This window comes from Rutilus rutilus (assembly GCF_951802725.1).
Source record: "Rutilus rutilus genome assembly, chromosome: 25".
NCBI classification, from domain to species: domain Eukaryota; kingdom Metazoa; phylum Chordata; class Actinopteri; order Cypriniformes; family Leuciscidae; genus Rutilus; species Rutilus rutilus.
Window position 1 is genome coordinate 5474589 of NC_140229.1, and position 19876 is coordinate 5494464.

At 37.9% G+C, this 19876-nt stretch overlaps 1 protein-coding gene across 4 annotated transcripts in view; it reads left to right on the plus strand.

Annotated features, from left to right (window-relative positions):
* Nucleotides 1-2319: 2319 nt before the first annotated feature.
* mef2ca (myocyte enhancer factor 2ca) overlaps nucleotides 2320-19876 on the plus strand; it is a 42839-nt gene continuing 25282 nt past the window's right edge. For 2 of the 4 annotated variants that reach the window (XM_084400953.1, XM_084400955.1), the window contains exons 1-2: nucleotides 2320-2564; nucleotides 8217-8333. The gene's annotated coding sequence lies outside the window, so the exon portion shown is untranslated. Of the gene's footprint in view, nucleotides 2565-8216; nucleotides 8334-8701; nucleotides 9043-19876 lie in introns of those variants that run through there. The other 2 variants (XM_084400954.1, XM_084400956.1) reach the window with 1 other exon arrangement.

Consider the following 19876-nt stretch of genomic DNA (forward strand, 5'->3'; position numbering starts at 1 on the left):
GAATAAGGCATTAACATTGCTTTATAAGTACTAATGAACAGCCAATATCCTAGTAATATGCGTGTTAATAAGAAACTTAATAGTGAGAAATGGACCATAAACTAAAGTGTTACCAAATTTGATCATTATTTCAGAAAACAAAACTTAATTCCTTAAGTAATTTGTGTCTCAAGTTAATGTTGATTTAAGAATGTTTATATATTTGCCCTGGGAAAAAAGTCAAAAGAGTGGAAAAATCCTTTTCAACCGCTTCAGACACATTTTACTGGAACTTCTGCTGTGGAGACAGATAATTGACTTTCTCTTTATTCCATGCAAGTTTGTTTAAATTGTCTCTCTGTAAACACAGGTTGTGAGCAGTCCAAATCCAATCCATCTTGAAATCAAGTCTTGGACAATTGCACGGCGCTTGCTGCTTGGGGTTTTCAGATTAGGATTGGCCTATCGTCTTTGTCGAATTGGACAATTCCGGTAAAGTTTTATGCCACTGTCATTTCCCAAAAGCAAAGCCCAAAAGTTATACGTTTTCACCCATCCATGTTAAGACGGCCACTGCGTGGGCAAATGTTTGTTATCTTTGGTTTCTACTGGAGGTTCGGTGTCTCTCTGGGACTGGTCGACATGCATACCAGGACAGACCAGCAGGGCCCTCCCATTACCACATGGTGACCAGGGATATGTTCCAGAAGAGTCATGTGACCGCTAGTGTCCTCTTTCTCAGAGTATCCCATTGCAAAAGATGCATGTGAATGACTGTATGTTCATACATTATGACTGTATGTTCAAAGCAATGCTACAGAAATAATGCATACTATTTTCAGTCATTCAACAGTACTGGATGAATCAGATAAATTAATGTTTGGATGGCTCTCTCGAAACCTGTCATATTTCACCACAAAATCCAAATAAATACATAAATAAATTTTTTTAATTTAATAATATTTTGATGGTAACACTTTATAGTAAGGTTTCATTTGTTAATGCATTAACTAGCATGAACTAACATTTGAGCAATATATTTTCATAGTATGTTTAACCTTTGTTAATAATAAAAAATAAATAAAAATAAAGAATTTGTTCAATGTTCATCATAGTTCACAGTGCATTAACTTTAACAGATACATCTTTTGACTCTTAAAAATGTAATAGTAAATGTTGAAATTAACATTAAATAAATAATAATTAACATGGATTAATATTAATAAATGATGCAGAAGAATTGGTCATTGTTAGTTTGTAACTAATGTAGTTATATAGTGTATATATAGTTACACTTTATTTTAAGGTTATTATTACATTGTACTTACTCAAATAAGTACTGAGTAATATTAATTAACTATGTACTTACTATAGAGTTACAGTTAGGGTTTGTTTTAGAGTTAGTTACTTGTAATTATGCATAATTTACTGTTATTTCTACAGTAAGTACATGTATAGGAACATGTAACTTTCACCCTAAAATAAAGTGTTACTAACTATATATATATATATATATATATATATATATAAATAAATAAATATATATATATATATATATATATATATATATATATATATATATATATATATATATATATAGTAACACTTTATTTTAGGGTGAAAGTTACACGTTACTACATGTACTTACTATTGTTAAAACTATTATAATAAATATTATATATATAATAATATATAATAGTTTTAAAATAGACCTCATTTTCTTCATGTGAAATATATATATATATTTTCTTTCTTTCTTTTACATTTGTAGATGAAATTTACCCTGGACAAGATTATTGTCATTAGCTGTAATTAAAGCTAAAACCATAAATAACATTTTCATTAATTGAAATAAAATAAAATATAAAAAAAAATTCAAAATTATTTTGCCAAGGCAACATTTCTTAAGTTGAAGAACTATAATAACTCAAACTAAATATATATATATATATATATAAACTGACACAAACACATACTTAAATTGCTAAAACTTTAAAATGAAATTGAAAACAGACAGTAAAAATAAAACAGAATTCAAAATATTAACTTAAACTACGATAGTAATGAAACTAAAATAATGTTGCTTTCCAAAGAACAGCATGCTCTTGTCCTGTCAAATACAAATTGAATGTAATCTAAATTAAATGAATCTGCATGAAAAGCTGCAATATCTTCTTGAAGGGGCAATAATCCTGGGCACTTGTGCCAAGGCCAACAGAGGCCTGCATGTCAGTGATACTTTCATCTAAATATACACCAGACTGACGGGAGCAGGTGAGAGAGGCCCTGCCAGACACTGAACCATCACGCATACATGTGCTTATGTGTGTGTGAGTGTGTATGTCCTTGTTGGGTGCGGTTGGGGTGAGGATGCCATCTCCCCTTCACTGTGGATCGAGATCTGAACTATACACAACCCAATTTTGGGTTTCTCTTCAAAGCCAGCTGGTCTGGCTTTATTACTTTTTCCTTAGCCTTTTTTTTTTGACACATAAACAATCTTTTTACTTTTACTTTTCTACAAAGACTGACCCACAGCAGGTGCTGGAGGGTTGACCTTCCTGGAGAAGAACCTTATCGGACTGGTAAGTGACCAAAAAGTATCCAAAATGTTTGATGTTGGCAAAAAAAATGACGTGTCTGTGGTGAACATAAGTCAATAAAGTGCGTGTGCTAGTATGACACGGTGTTTCAACACGTCTCGTTTGGGGAATGCGGACCTGAGAATAGAAATAGAGAGATACAAATTTAGAGAGGTCGGCTTTTTTTCTGGACATGGTTTGCCTTCGTAAATAGATATGTTTGTCTAGGAGATGAATGCAGGGAACGGGCCACCGTTTACTAATATTGAGTCAAGCTTATTTACGGCTCCTTTTATGACAAAAGGAGCTTTGACGTCGACCGTGGCTTTCTTTGTCGGACAGTTTGAGGACTTAATCAAGCCAGTGATTTTGTTTGGTGCCAGTGTACATAATATTGAAATAAAAAGATGAATATGTGTTGGAATTAGGATTAAATAAGTGTGCACAGGTTCCGAGGATAAAGGCCCGTTCACATGAAGGACAATAACTATGATAACGCTAAAGAAATAAAAATCTAAATGCAAAAGAAAAAGTCCACACTACAACTTTTGGGGGCTTTTGCACCGGAAGAACCTTGTCATAGTTCCTATAGAGCTAATGGTGGAATTACCCACTTTTTGGCGCGTTCGCACCGCAGGAACTGGGAACGAATTTAGTTCTAGGAACGCCTTTTGGGGGAGCTATATTAGCTCCTACTTCAGAGTAGGGTTTAACCATAGACTGTAAAAAAATATGGATGTAGTGTCCGTGACGTCACCCGTAGATTTCTGAAGAGCATTTTTGAAGCCCAAAGTGGGCGGAACCGGCCGTCGCCATCTTGGCAGCGCGTCACTCACGGATAACTGAAAATGGGCAAAAAGGCGGGATTAGCTGAGGTGACATGACGGCAAACAAACGCCTAGTAGTGACAGCAGTCGCAATCCACCTGTCACTCAAGTGGCCACGCCCTTAATTATGCAGAACTTTAAGGCTTGATATAATTTAAAAGGATGAGTTATAAAAAAATTCACTCCCCTCACAGTTGTCATGAAGGGACAAATTTGCTATATAGACTAAAACCACTTTTTGTTCCAGGCTGTGAACATGTTTTTTTCTGCTGTAAAGTTGGGCATTTTAACTTGGGGAGTCGATGAATTGCAGTTTAAGTCATTTCCGTGTTGGATTCAAGAGAGAGACCGGAAAGTTGGCGCTTGGGTTTAACCCAGCGCAATAGGAACTACCAGTGACGTAAGAGTACGTTGATTTGTCGAAAGCATGGCTATACGAAACAGCACCCACGCTAAATGCACATAGTTTACTCCACAAACAAACTTCACGATGGAAGACGGGGATAGATGGACTGACTCCGAAGTCAAGGCACTGCTTAACCTTTACGCCACAGAGAAAAGCCAACGTGATTTTGAAGGGACCAAGCCCTTCTTTTTGCTCTTTCCATCACATAACTTCCATCTCCGTTATCACGAATCCCTCAAAAAAAAAAAAAGCAAAAACACACCTCCTATCACGGCGTCCTCCATTCTCCAGTTGTTGACGTTGGTTAATGCCACGCTTAAATGACATCGCTGTCGGCTGTGTTGCGTCACTTCAAAGTTCCTACTGGCGATACGAATGCAACCAGGAAAATGGCCCTATAGGGGAACAATCATTTTTTCTGGGAACCGCCCTGGTGGCTAGTTCCTATAACTGAATTACTATAACTACCCAGTGCGAAAGCCCCTTATAAAGATAACGGTACAGAGAATTGATATTGTAGGAATCACTTTCAGATGATTTTTTTTTACAGCTTATGAATGATAAAAACATTAACCAGCCAATCAGAATCCATCCTGCTACAAAGCACAAAACTGCGCCGCGCGCTTAAGGCCATTGCACACTGAGTCCGAAATTCGCATCCAAAATTTTCGCACGTAAAAAAAAAAATTCGACCTCACGTTATGTCAATCACGCTTGCCTACGTCTACGAAACTTTCGTCCGTAATAAAAAAATTCGGATCGGGTTCGATTTTCGGCGTTTTTCGCATCCACAGACAGTATTTTGAGAGGTTTTTTTGACAATTCAGAGCCACCGTACAAGTCTCGCAGCACAAAGTACTGTATGAAAAACCTGATACAGCTGTTCTGTCTGCCCAGCGCTTCCGCCGGCCGTGTGTGTGTGTGTCCATACTTTACATTTACATTTAGCTGACGCTTTTATCCAAAGCGACTTACAATTGCTATATAATGTCAGAGGTCGCACGCCTCTGGAGCAACTAGGGGTTAAGTGTCTTGCTCAGGGACACATTGGTGTCTCACAGTGGATTCGAACCCGGGTCTCTCACACCAAAGGCATGTGTCTTATCCATTGTGCCACTCCACCCCATACTTTAGACATACTGCCAGTCTCGGTTCACGGAAATTGGTGGTCTTCTTTTTAATATGTGGCTCCAGTATCGCTAGCAAAGCATCAAACGGTTCCACTGACATTCTGAGGTCATTTTTGAATCGCTCGGGATAATTTCGCAACTCCTTGATAAGGAGGTGAAACTCTCGGCGCAATCTCAGGATTGGATGGACCCAATATTTCCTCTTTCTTTTTCTCTTTTTAAGAAGAAAGAGGGCAACAAAATCATCCTCACTGCTTGACGAATCCATTTTGTATTTTTAAGGTTTAATAAATACGCATTGGACTCAGTGTGCAAGGTTTCTGTGCGTGACGAATTTTAAGGCTGACGAACACGAAAAAAAAAACGCATACGAAAATTTCGGACTCAGTGTGCAATGGCCTTTAGAATAAACAGAACGATATCGTCTGCAGGTGTGGACGCTAATATGCAATAGTTTGTTATAGTTATCTTTATAGTTATTGTTCTTGGTGTGAAAGGGCCTTAAAGATAACGATAAAGATATAGTTTTAAAAATCGATTTCGCACCACAACTGTAACGATAACAGCACCAAGAAACAATATCATTGGAAGCTAATTGACAGCCAATCAGAATCCATTCTGCTTTTATGTCATCTGCTGCTTTAAATGCGCGAGCTCTTTAAAGCAGGATTGATTCTGATTGGCTGTCAATGTTTTTATCGTTCATCAGCTGGAAAAAAAATGGTTCTGAAAGTGATTCCAACGATATCGTCTCTCTGTGCCGTTATAGTTGTGGTGTGAACTTTTCTGTTCTTTTATATTTAGAGTGATTTTAGAACTACGTCTTTATCGTTATAGTTATCGTCCTTGGTGTGAACGGGCATTAATGCTCATCGCTGGTGCTTGATCCCCTAGGGATTTCTTTCTCTAGGCCACAGCTGTAGGGAATCCATCAAGAGTGTTTGAGATAATGAAAGGCACATCAAGGGCATTTGAGGTGCCCACAAAACCACCAATTCCTGCCCACAACCACTGCAGCCTTCTCTTCTTACCGCTTCAGTTTCAAAACAAGACGCCGTGATAATGCTATCCTTATGTAGCGAGTGTGAGCGTTTGTGCCATTGTTTATATAGTTTAGACTCTCTGGCTGTCCCGATGCTCTAAAAAAGCTGAATGTTTAGGAGAAGGAAGCGCAAACTGACCCACTTTGGATTTTGAATGTCAATGCAGCAAGATTTGCATGTTCAGCTGCACCATGCTCAGTTTTTACCACACAAGTTTGTATTTTGAGTATATAGTAGAGCATTTATCCAGCTTGGATATATATATATTGTGTTATAATGTTATATTTATTATATTATATTTAATATATTTCTTTAGGAAAAGTTTGTAATATGACATTTTCTAAATAATATGATAAACATGAAAAAATGCTGTATTGCTTACGATTCTTCAAATAGTGTTTTTCTTTAATATAAATGTGATTAGGTAGTTTTGGAGTAGGTAAAGTTGTAAATTAGATTTTTTATTCATTTTTCTTTTTTGTTTGCTGTATTTGTACTTCTGCACATGGGTTTTCATGCAACATCATAATGTAATTTTTTTGGCATAATGTAGTGTAATATGATATATATTTATCAAAAGCATACCTGTAAGCATAGGTATCAGGTTATGTAACACTCAGAGATGACATGCCTTAAAGGCAGCTTTAGAGACATCATTGCCTGAGAACTTGTCAGGTGAGCCACATAATGCGGCATGATTTGAAGCGAGGTTTGCACGCTAGGACTTCCCCAGTGAAACCAGAGTATGAGCCATAACAATAGAAAGCATGTTTTCTGTAATCAGGCTTATATGTTGAGGATTACAGGTGTAGTTTGGAGCTCAGCCACAAATGCAAACTACTAAAAAGCCCTCTGTTAGTCACGAATAGCCTGCGGATTCTTACTAACAAGTCCTGTGTAATTGTGTTGAATAATTTTGCAGGACAGTTGCTGTAACATGTAGATTCTGTCATTATTTACTCAGTTCATTCCAAACCTGTATGAGTTTTTCCTTTATTCTGTAATTGCACTGTTATATTTTAACCAATTAACACAGAAAGACACCCTCAAAAAGATCCGCCTTGTCCAAAATAGTTTAAAGTAAAGATAAAAAAACCCCTGTAATTTGCTTCTGAAAGAAAAGCTGTGCTTGAAAAGACACACTGTTTATTTTATCTTTTGACTAACTCTAACTGCTTTCAGAGAGAGAGAGAGATGGCATGAAATGGAAGTTGCGATAGTCTTTTCTTCCCTATCGTGGCATATATCTCGTTTCTGGAACCAGACAAAATGTAGAACGGGACTTGATTTTATCCATGGGGAATTGATTGGATGGTTGTGGTTTGCTATTGGTGGATCTCTTGTGAGTGACAGGTTGCCCCGCCCTCACGCCAGTAAACGCATCATCAGAGAAGAGATATGAGTGGGAAGATATTCTGATTAAAGACTACTCGCATGAATAAAAAAGATGTGCACAGATGAATAATTTATAATAAACACTGTAATATTCCATAAAAAAAAACAAGAACTGTCAATTTTGATTTCATGGTGGCTTTAAAATGTGTGCTGCATCTCTGTTCTATTACTGATTTTCATCTTGATATAAATGTATCAAGCCTATCATGGAAGTGCACAGATCTTAGAAAACACAAACAATTGCAAAATCCAAATAATGACCACCAAAGCTTCACAGACACTTAAGATTAAGCTCAAAGTATTGCTAAACTTCACATGGAGGTTTTACCCTTACCCGCACTTGGCAGCTCTGGGGGAAATTGTTCAATGAAAAACATGGCCCCTGAGAGCGCCCATGTTCCTCTGTGAGTGTCAGCATTAGTGCCCTGCTGCCAGGAAAAGTGTTGGAAAGGTAAAGGGTTGTCAGTGTAGTGTGTCTATTAAAACACGCACATAGCTTTTCTTGGACAAGAGTGGATGAACTCTGTTTCCGCTCTCTCCCTAATGCTCAGTTATCGAGATAAACTAAACTTTAAAAAAAAAGAAAATCTTTAACAGACTCGGTCTCAGCTGAATGAACAAATACATAAGCCCTCTGATCGGGGGTGTTATGGTTATTGAAGGATATATGGTAAGTGTGTATTGAGGTGTAATGCACAAACCCGCCACTAGTGTGCGGTAATGAGTCACGTGTGTTTCTGCCGCCAGTCTCTAAACTTCACTGGTGAGTTTTAATGTGCGTTTCTGATGTTCACTGATTGTCCCCCAGACTAATAACTAATTCATACAATTTGATTAATATTTCATTTTTCTAGGTGCCAAACGAAGTGCCTGAAAGCCTCAAAACCCCATTTGATGGAGACACAAAAGCAGTGAAGATTCAGAGGGAGAAGATAGTGAAGTTGAAACTAAAGGTTATGAGCAAGTGATTGGTAAGAATGATATTCCCTTATTGTCTTTAAACAAATTTAAGTTACTTTTTTACAGTTTACATTTTCATATTTATTTTATTTTAGAGAAAAAAATAAAGATAAAGTCACAGAGAAATAAGTAATTTCTGTACACAAGTATGCCTTCAAATAACAAGACAAAATGAAAACCGATGTCTACTTAAGTGGAATAATTGAAAACGTTTATCCGCTTGAGCTCTCACGTTTGTAGCCCACACTCGACGCGACGCGTGGTGATTAAAATAAGAGCGTTCACGCGTTCACGCGCTCGCACTGTAGACTGTTGTGAGTTACTGTACGCGTTAGTCCCGCCCTCTTTACAGAGAGAGAGAGAGAGAGAGAGAGAGAGAGAGAATGATTCTCTCTCCTGTGTGACGAACAGACGCGCGTGAGGATCTTGTCAGTAAACTAGAGGAGATCTCAAACACCACTGATCTATCCAGGATAACTCTGGACACCTTCAGTTGTTGTTTTTTCCTGCTATTGAAAGGAAGCTTTCCATCGCTGCATGTGTCAAAGCCAATGAGACACGCGGAGTTCTGCGATCATTCTCACATTGACGCGCACATGAAGCGCTTTGACGCGGTTCTGGATTTGGAGAGCGCGTGAGGAGTTCTGGACCGGTGCGTGTCTGACCATTAACACCAGCGCGCGCACGTTCTCTGGACCTGACACACTCATGCATTACAAAGTAAGTTGAACTGTCACAACTAGATGCTTTTGTTTACCGTTATTATTGTGGTTTTGTTTAAATTATGTTTGATTAATAAAATAGAATAGTACAATTAGTTATAGTATTGAATAGAATAGTATACTGTAGTTTAACAAGCAGTATGCAGAACTAGTGCAATATAGTATAAGTAATGCAATAGTGTACATTAGAATAGAATAGTTTTACAAGTAATACTAATGAAGTACAGAATGGTCTATGTAATATTATATGTTATAAAAGTAATAGAATATAAATAATACACTCTTAAAAAAGAGGTTCCAAAAGTTTTTTTCTTCCACAACAACGCCATAGAGAAAACGTTTTGGGTTCTCCAAAGAACCTTTCAGTGAACAGTTCTAAAAAGAACCATTTTTTTCCTTAGTGTGAAGAACGTAAACCATTTTCCACTATAAAGAATCTTTTGTGGAATGCAAAGGTTCCATGGATGTTAAAGGTTCTTCATGGAACCGTAAAGAACCTTTATTTTTTAAGAGTGTACAATATACTGGAATAGTATAATAAAACAGAATAAACACGTCTAAGCGGTAATAATTCGGAGTTGTGCACTGGATGTACTTTTTTTTAATGCACAATTTAAAATGATGTCTGGAGTGGTTTAGGTAACACTAAACAAACATCTTTTTCCAAAATGGTGTAATTATGTGAATAGCATCTCTATTTATACCCCGCTGTGGTAATTGGAGAACTGTAAACAAGTTATTTTATATGGCAGCGCTTACTGAAACGAATGGCTTTACAGTTAACCCGGAATATCCAGGACGGGGTTCCCTGGGTGAAACGCAGCAGTTTAGATGAGAGAGAAGTGCTTTCCACTGGTGCTTGTACAATAATAATGGCCAAAGGGCAAAATGTGATCCAGGAAAGCCTAATGCTCCTCCCTGTACTTAATGACATTCATTGTGCCCTTTTTGTGAAAGTGTTTAGGCATGTTGTTAGTATGGGAAGTGCTGCAAGAAATGAGCAAATGCACATGATTCTTGATGCTTTAGAAAAGAGGTGAAATACTTGTAGACAAACAGGAAACGTGTGCCATGCACTGAGACTCTGTGATGTGCCTCTCAAAGAATGGCACACACTTCAACTGTTTATTGCCATCAGGAAACTATAAACCTGACGTGCGATCGCATTAGTTACTGGTGAGGGATGACAACTTAACAGCAATAAATCATGACAACAGCCAATGTGTTTCATTAACATAAGCTGTGCGAGGAATCACTTGATGGTGAGAAGGCAATTAATAAATATTGTAACGGTGATGTATTTTAAAAAGGTAACCATCCAAAAACGTCTGGATTTATATGTTATTAGAGGCCTGTAGGAACTTCGGCGGTTTGTCATGTTGAGGAATAAAACCAGCAGTTTCATAAAGGGCCTGATGGGATGAAGTTGTAATTGTGGTATTAACAGCTAGTAGCAGCACGTATGGGGAGGAGCGCACCCAGTATATGAGTTGTGTAGGTTATCCTGCTGGGTGGTCTGGGTGCTGGTCAGACCTCCATGGCACTTTCCTTGGTTTTCTTCATTAGCCACTGAGAGAAATGCAGCAAAACCGCAAAAGTATATCACCATCGTTCCTGAAAAACAGCTGGGCTGATTAGAACTGCTGAATGAAGACATTTGAAAAAAAAAATTTCAGTGTCGTTTTTTATGCCGACTCGTAAATATTTTCACGATAAATTTCTACAAATTTCTTATACTTGAACTTATACTTATACGGATATATTATATACACTACTGTTCAAAAGTTCGGGGTCAGCAATATCTAATGAAATTAATACTTTTATTTCAGCAAGGATTTTATTACTAAATGCTGATTTTAAGTACTGTGAATGCTATTCTTTTAAACTTTCAATTCATCAAAAAAAAAAATCCAGATTTTATTTTAATCATGGTTTCAAACCAGCATATTAGACTGATTTCTGAAGGATCATGTGACACTGAAGACTGGAGTAATGATGCTGAAAATTCAGTTTGCATCACAGGAGTAAATAACATTTTAAAATATATTCAAATAGAAAACAGTTATATTTAATTGCAATTATATTTCATAATATTGCTGTTTTTACTGTATTTTTTTTTTTAATCAAATAAATGCAGCCTTGGTATGTAGAAGATACTTCTTTTAAAAACGTTGGATAAATGAAGGATAAATGATGAATGTTCATTAATTTGCACTATGCATGCTCAACCTTGTTTTACCACTATAGACAAATGTAAAATGTATAAATGAAATCTAAGCTCTCCTGGTCTGTGGTTTTGCTGATCTTGCTCTCAAAGCAGTTTTTTGGCACAACTTGATTTTGCCCCACAAAAAAAAAACCCTGTCACGTAATCTATCTTTGTCACTGGTGTAAAATGCTCAATTCACTGTTACATCCTCCAGTGAGTAGGTTTCGCACAGAGAACTCTTTGTACGGTGGGCCGTATATAGCGTTAATCAGCGAGCCCCCACTCGACGCGTGCGCTAGGGGGATATTTTTAGTGGATCATGTGTTCATAGTTTAGAGTGAGGTAAAATGTGACTTGTCGGCTCTTGAGGTAACAGATACTGCATCCACTGTAACACGCCACTGGAATCCTGTCCAAGTTATTCCCATTAACAGGATCGTCAGCAGGTTTCTTGAGCTCCTGCTTCAGTCTGTTCAGCTTTTGTACTTAGTTGTTATGACATCTGTACACCGACAGGTTTCAAACGGTGTCTCCAGCGAGGATCCCAAGCCAGGTGTCTTCCAAAGGACAAATGGACATTCTTGACCTCCTGAGGTCTTACAGAAGCCCAGCTGATCAAGGACAGTTACCGACAAGTCTTGACAGCGGAAGTTTAAGCCATTCTTTGTAGGTCTATAAACTGCATAGTTTCATTTCGGGAGGCCGATTGGTCTATACAGCGTTCAAATCATGTTAAAATACAATATTGCGCCAGCTATGAAGTGAAACGCCTGTTTACCAGCTAACTTGTATGTCTTTATTCTGTGGAACACAACATACAATGAAAGTCAGTGATGTCAAATGTTGTTTGGAACTCATTGTGTTCCTCAGAAGAATAAGTCAGACAGGTTATGACCAACATGAGGGTGAGTAAATGCTGACAGAATTCAGATTTGTTGGTGAACTTTCCCTTTAAGACACTCAAGGATGTGCTATACGGTGAATATCTCATGCTATCTTGCTTAAATATAGCACAGAGTGTAGCCAAAACCCTCAAATTTTCTCCGTCCTCAAAATTACAGAGGTGCAATCCATTTTGGTTGTCGCAAACTTGCATGTTTGTGGCCTTTTTTAGGCCTTACCATGTTGCTCGACTCATGTCAGTTTGTTCTTTGATTATGTGTCAGATTTTTTTTCCCGCCAAGTCCCACAGGTTTGACGTTAATGTTTACTTTCAAAATGAGCGTCTACAGATGAGATGACTGGCGTCTCTATTCTGCATTTGAAGTCACAGAACGCTATCTGCGTATAGAGCTGTAAATTAAATTAAATATTGTTCTTTTTGAAGTCGCAAATCCCACAACACCCCAGATTTGTCTCTCGTAATGTAAACAACGTTTGATTCAGTTGTGATGAGCTGTCACGCTTTGTTTGAGGTAGAAAGTTCATAATTTTATTTTTGGTTCTGCTGCATTTACACGTGCAGTATATTTGGAAGAGGAAGTCTGTGAGGGGGGGGTTTGAGGTGGCTGCTGTCATCCTGGTTTGGTTTACAATGCTCCCGAGCTTCCACGTCACTTCCTCCCCGTGAGATGGTTCCCATGCGGCTGTAAACACCCACACCCAGACCTCCAGCCCGCCACTGCCAGATCAAATACAGTTCTTATGACGCAGACTCTGTGTGAGATAAACGCACCTAGTGAAGCACATTTAGCTTTCTCAAGAATTCAAACTTTCCTATTTCTTTAGAACATTATTAAGAAATGTTTTTGGGAATACAAAATATTCTTAACTTTATTCTTACATTAGAAAATAATAGTAAGAAAAATTGCAGTTGCTAAGAATTTTATTCTTAAAGGCCCACTGAAGTGCCTTGGATCTTTGTATGATGCGTTGACGTAATTTCCACTGAAACAGGAAGCTAAGGCCGGTGACACACTGGATGCGTGGCGTAAGCGTCTCAGCTGCGTGGCGTGTCCGTTTTTATTTCGGCTCCCATGTTAACAGGTTAGAGCTTGCACACTGCGTGCGTGACACGCGAAAACGCGTGCATGCTAGAAATAGAACCGACGCCTATTTTTCACGCGACACGCAAGCGTCTTGGAAGCGTTTCCAAGCAAAATTGAATAGGAAAAGATGTTTATATGACATTTTGACACGAATACATATTAATAAATGTCATTTTGATGTTTGAAAGTGTCTAGGGTTTGACATAAATGCAAATATAAATGCAATTTTAAAAAATATTATCGATTTTCAAATACTGCACCTGTCAATACAGAACGAAATATTCTATAGTCTATATTGCCGTCAACACTGCCGACGTTGTCTTTGCTGCTATATATTTTTTAACATGAAGTATAGGCCTTCCACAACTCTCTCCCCATGTGTCAAATATATCACCAATATGTCACCTAGCAGCAGCAGCGCCGCGTCAGACACGCTTCTGGTGTGCAAAGACATGGAAAACGTGACGCAGCTGACACGCAACAGAAACGCCACGCTCACGCCACGCATCCAGTGTGTCACCGGCCTAAGGCGGGACATATTGAATGGCTCCTCCCTCTTTTCAAATAGCCAATAGCCACGGTTTACCTCACGGACTGCAAGTCGTACTTGACAGTGCTATGGAAGCGAATCCGAGCGCTGATGATATGTTGGATTTAATAGTAGAGGTGAGAATAAATTCTACCCATTTCATTCGTTTCATTCTTCAAAACTCGAGCGTTTGAGCAACCGAACTCACATTTCCAACCCTGTGACGTGTCAACGGTCGCTTTGGCCAGGTGGTATAGCATAGGGGGCGGGACACTTAAGATTCTAGAGAGCATTTGATTGGACAGAAGATGTGATGAGAAGCTGAAGTCCGCGGTGATGTCATAAAAATCCGTGATCCATTTTAGCGGAAGTGAGAGATTTTATGTTTTGAATGTTTTGGGAACACGCAGCTTATTCATAACCCCATAGGCTAACATATTCATACTAAAAGCTAAAAAAGGCTTTAAGAATCTTTATGTCTTAACCTCCCTTTCAACATAAAACATCTCAATCCATTTGAAAAACCTCTTCTTGCGTGATTACTGTTGCTTATACTTAAGGTTAAGGATTTGAACAAACCACCAAAATCAAGTATTAAACTTCAGGGTGTAGCTGAAAGTATCAGCGGTAGAAATGGCCACCTGCTTTCTTCAGGTCAGTCACCTGCTGTGTGAGAGCTCGGTCCCGCACACACACTGCCAGAGGCTCAGAGTGCCAAGAGCGGACAGATCCTGAGACTTACTCTGATGTCGGAGCCAACCGGCTGGCAAGATCTCTTCTCCACGTCGGGCAGCCTGACAAAAACTCTTAAGGATATCGATCACAGGTCCGTGTCTAAGCCATGAACCGCTAACTGCAGGGCGAGAGTGCAATTACTCTTGGCAAACAATATCTGCTTTGGCGTCATATCATGTTTCTTAATGTTGTCAGTGTTAGATTTTGCTGCATAAAATTTGGGGATGGAAAGATTTTTTTTTAAGTCTTTGAAAGAAGAAGTCACTTATGCTTATGCTTACACCAAAAATTGTGAAATATTATTACAATTTAAAATAACTTTTTAAACGTTTTATTATTTACTCGCATTAAATTCCATTGCATTGCTCACCTCCTTCAGGAATCATTCTAATATGCTGATTTGGTGCTCAAGAAACAGTTAATATTAATGTTATAAACAGTTGTGCTTCTTAATATTTTGTGAAAACCATGATTTTTTTGGTGTCAAGATTCTTTGATAAATAGAAAGAACAACATTTATTTGAAATAAAAATTGTTTGTAACATTATAAATTATTTACTGTCCCTATTGATAAGTAGTACATAATTTGATAACATCTAAATTAGCTTTCTAGAGTACTTGATTCTGATTGGTTCTATACAGATTTATCTGTGGACAAATATTTGAGTTAAACTGTATAATTGTATTAATTTCCAACATAGGCCTATCTGTAGAAGTTTTGTGCCTCATATCATTCCTCACTCTTATTATTCTTACAAAGTGAAATTATTTAAACTCAAGTTAATATTTCATATTTATTTATGTGACAACCAGTAAAGTCTTGTTCAAATCAAAGAAAGTATACATGTTATTAAATAAATCTTTCCTTAGTTACATTTATGAAAATAAATGTATGGGTTATGCTAACAACTGCACATTTTCATTTTTAACTATATTGCGGTGTAAAAAAGTATAGATCAAAAATGTATTTTAGCTAAGGTGTAGATTTAAATGAGCATGTATCTACACCATGAATTTAGAGCATTTCAAATAATGTAACAGAAAAGAGAAGTGATATCTTAGCATGTGGCTACGAATGGCCACAGAGTTTCAGTTGGCAGTGGGTATCGGTTAGCGGTGAAGCGCAAATGCGACGCACACACACAGAGAACACAGCTGTGTGACACACATCTCCACAGCAAAAGGAAGCCATGCAAATGCGCGCACAACTATGAGCACAGTGCTAAAATGCCTTGTGCTCTCGCTGTCATAGTTTTGAGAGTTATTTGCCGGAATATTAACCGGATTGTTGCTAATAGCTTGATTGTAGCTGCTAGCTTAGCTTTTGTAATTAGGTCGCTTAAAAGTCCTGCAAAAAAACTGGGACATAATTTGAGATTTTCCATTGATTTGGGTATATAAGGATGTGTAGCATACCAGGCTAAACTTATTTTTAGAGAAAACATCTTGAATTAGATTATTTTACCACATTAGTTTGTTTTCCCTGTTTTAAGCATAGCCTAAATGTAATCTAATTGTGTGAGATTTATGCTTAAAACACTTTATTTGTGCAAATAAGTTTAATTCGCAAATAATTTTTGTCTCATCACATTTTGTGAAATTGATTTTGTTTTAAGGCAAGACATTGCAGGGAAAAAACTAATTTTTTAAGTATTTATTGTACTACATTTTATCTTTTGTGTCAATAGATTTCAATTACAATACATATCTTAAAAGGCAATTTTTCTAAATGACTTTTTTCTAATGTGGTTTTCCAGAAATTTCCACTTCAGCAATATATATATATATATATATATATATATATATATATATATATATATATATATGTACACATACATATATATATATATATATATATACATATACATATACACATATACACATATAGACATATTATACATGTACAATTTTTTATGTTAGATGCGATTAATCGCAATTAATGACAATCGATTTGACAGCAATGTATTTAACATTTTATATATTTATATATTTCACATTTTATTCCTAAAAACATGCTGGCTGTTGACCATATTTTCTGATTTGTGGAGTGATATCCAAAATAGATCCAAAATACTCTCTTTAAAAAAACTTCGTTAAAAAAAATAAAGTTAAATTTTAAGGCTTCGTCCGTTTTTGACCGGGAGGAAGTGTGACCCATTTAAGAAGAAGCCCAGAGGGTTAAATGTCAACAAAATGAAACCAGAATTTTGAACCCTGCTCCATTGTTCAGATTTCTTTGGAGGACGTTTATGCATATGTGTGCATATTTAATTAGATCATTCCTAAAATTTCTGCAAACTTGTAATAGAAGACCATTGCATTGTGAGCCAAAGCCAGATCTCTCTAATCTGGCGCTAAGCGGACAGCATCATCCTGGACTCACATGGCCCACGGCTGTTCACGCACTGTGCTCCGTGAGGAACCGCGGGTTCAGGATATGGGAATGTAGCGGGGCGTCTGGGAGCTGGTCTCGTTCCGTGGTACGACTAACCTCCACAGCTCGTGTGCTCTCATTGAGAAAGACAGACGCTGTCTCCTCTTTGTCCTTGGGAAGTTTTGAGGCGAGCCGTAAGGGTGGGGTGGAGAGTGACTTGTCCCCATTCCGGCACTGATTGATACAGTCTCTTGGCGGCCACTGCTCTGAGCCACAGGTTCCCTTGATAGACACCAAAGTCCTTTCCATGAGATACAGCTGGGGGGAAAGCTGGCAGAATGCATGTTCTTGAACATTTTGAGCATGTTTTGAAGGCCACTGGGGATGAGGTTGTTTGATTGGCAGTGTTTGCTAAAGCAAATATCACTATTACTATTGCTCATACTTGAATAAACCCCTACCCTTAAATGGTTAGTTCACCCAAAAATGAAAATTCTGTCAGTAATTACTCACCCTTATGTCTTTCCAAACCTTTAAGACTTTCCAAACCTCTTCAGAACACAAATTAAGATCTTTTAGATGAAATCTGAGAGCTTTCTGAACCACCCATCGACAGCCACGCAACTGACTTTGACGCTTCAAAAAGGTCATAAAGAGATCGTAAAACTAATCCATATGAATTGAGCGGTTTAGTCCAAATTTTCTGAAGAGTCTCAATTGCTTTATATGATGAACAGATTTAATTTAGTCTTTTATTCACATATTAACATTGATCAGACCTAAATTCATCCTTAAATTCAAGATCTTGACCAAAAATGTTTGCACCTCTTGAAGTAAATAACATCACAACATTTATTTCCATCAAGAGGTGCATCAGTTTTAGGTCAAGATCTTGTATTGACAATGCAAGAGTCCAGCACTGTGGAAAGTCTCCTCCAGCACACCCCAAAGACTTTCAATGAATTTAAGCTCTCATGTGTGAAAATGATTCTTCATGATCCTCACAACCATTCTTTCACAATCTGAGCCTGATGAATCTTGAAATTGTCATCCTGGATTATGGCCATGATGTGTCTCATACATGGTTGTTTAAGAAATGAAAAGCTACACACTCAATCAATGAGGGTTAGAAGAACTGTTGCCAAACATATAACATGCTTGAAACATGAATCACTGAAATAATGATCCAATCATTGACTCTTAAGCATTTGCCTGTTGAAATCCAAACAGCGACTTTGTTGTTGTTGTTTTTGGCCGGGCAGTGTATCATGCTTTTGAAATGTGATGTATAAGAGGTGGTGGCTTGCTATATCAAACCCTGATAGTAATGGTATAACTTGCATTTTATCACAGCAAACCTACTCAGCCACTTCAGAACGTTGATATTTGTTGGTACTTCCCATTTTCATTGCATTGTCAAGCCGTTTATGGGAAGAGGCATCTTTTATTGTTTCTACTCAATGATGTCACTTCCTTATGAGGCAGTCTGCAAAGTTTTCCTGTCATTATGTCCATTTGTGCGAGCTGCTGGGGGTTGTTTGCGAAGAGCCTCTTCCTTCTTCGAGTCAGAGTCAGCTGTCTGACACTTCTGGTCTGCCAAGAGCTCGGAGGATGTGCTTCGACGTGCTCCAACAAGTTCCTCTGCTGCCTGGCACATCTTCAGGCTTTCAGATGCCCTGAAAGATGGTGATAATGAAGTTGTACTGGCTCCAATCTCAATCGTGTTAACTGACATTAGCCAAGATACGCCAGAGGCTGCGTTATAAATGCTAGTTTGAGGATTTTCTTTTGTTTATTTCTGCCTTTTTAAGTCTTTATTAGTGGCACTTGCTAAGGCAAGCTTCACTATTACAATTGCTCATACTTTTGAGATCCCCTAACAACTTTAAGTACAATACTTTAAGCTCATTTCACATCGCTGCACCTCAAATCATGCAACTTCATTAGAAACGGTGTGCAATTGCCTTTCGGATGAAAACTCATATGAGCTGTATTTAAGGCCTGTTCACACCAAGAACGATATCTATAAAGATAACTATATGCCAAACAATATTGTTCTGTTTATTAGAAGCACACACTGCAGTTTTGTCGTCTTCTGCTTTAAATGCTCAAGCTCTTTAAATCAAGATGGATTCTGATTGGCTGTCAATGTTTTTAGCATTCATCAGCTGGAAAAAACCCATCATGATTCCAATGATTGTTCCTCTCTGTCTTTCTCATTATAGTTGTGGACTTCCCTATTCTCATTCATTGTAGTTATTGTTTTTGTACTTGGTTTGAACAGGCCTTTAGGGATCAAAATATCATGAAAACTTTTTAAAACTACCAAAGAGAGTAAAGTATGATCTAGAACACTCTTAGCAACATGCTAAAAAAGTAAAAACACATTAGCATTGTGAAAGTGAGTTATGAATGTGCAAACACCAGTCACTTTTTCTTCAGATAATGCAAAAATCTTGTTGATTGGTGTTCTAGTGATGGAATTAATGTAAAATGTGATTTGAGTCTGCGAGGTTTGCGATGCATTGTGGTGAGCGCGTGCGCTAACCGCTAATCTGCTGCTCTGAGGCCTTTTTTAAAAACACATTTTCAATGACTGTACAGTTACATACATGTGGATTGGTTGCCCTTTTACCACAGCTAATTTGCAAAGGCTTTGCTAGGAGGCCTTTCTGCCCTTCTCTGGAAGTTGTCCTGGGTCTAATGGCCCCTCAGGAGACTGTCTCAGTCATATCTAGGCGTTATCTCAGCGCTGTTTTATTTCGGTGGCACCATGCCGCTCTTCACAGGGTGAGGAGATATCTGTCCTCCCCTGCTACCCTCGGGAGAAGCAGAGAGCAGATTAACAAAGTGACTTAATGTTGCACATTACTCTCTGGAGATCCCTGCTCCTGGTTTCGTGGCACTGGGCCGCCCCCCCTCCTACTCAAGTAACACAGCAGCTCCTCCTACGCCTGTCTCTCTCTCTCCGTCTTTATCTTTCCGTCACATGGGTAA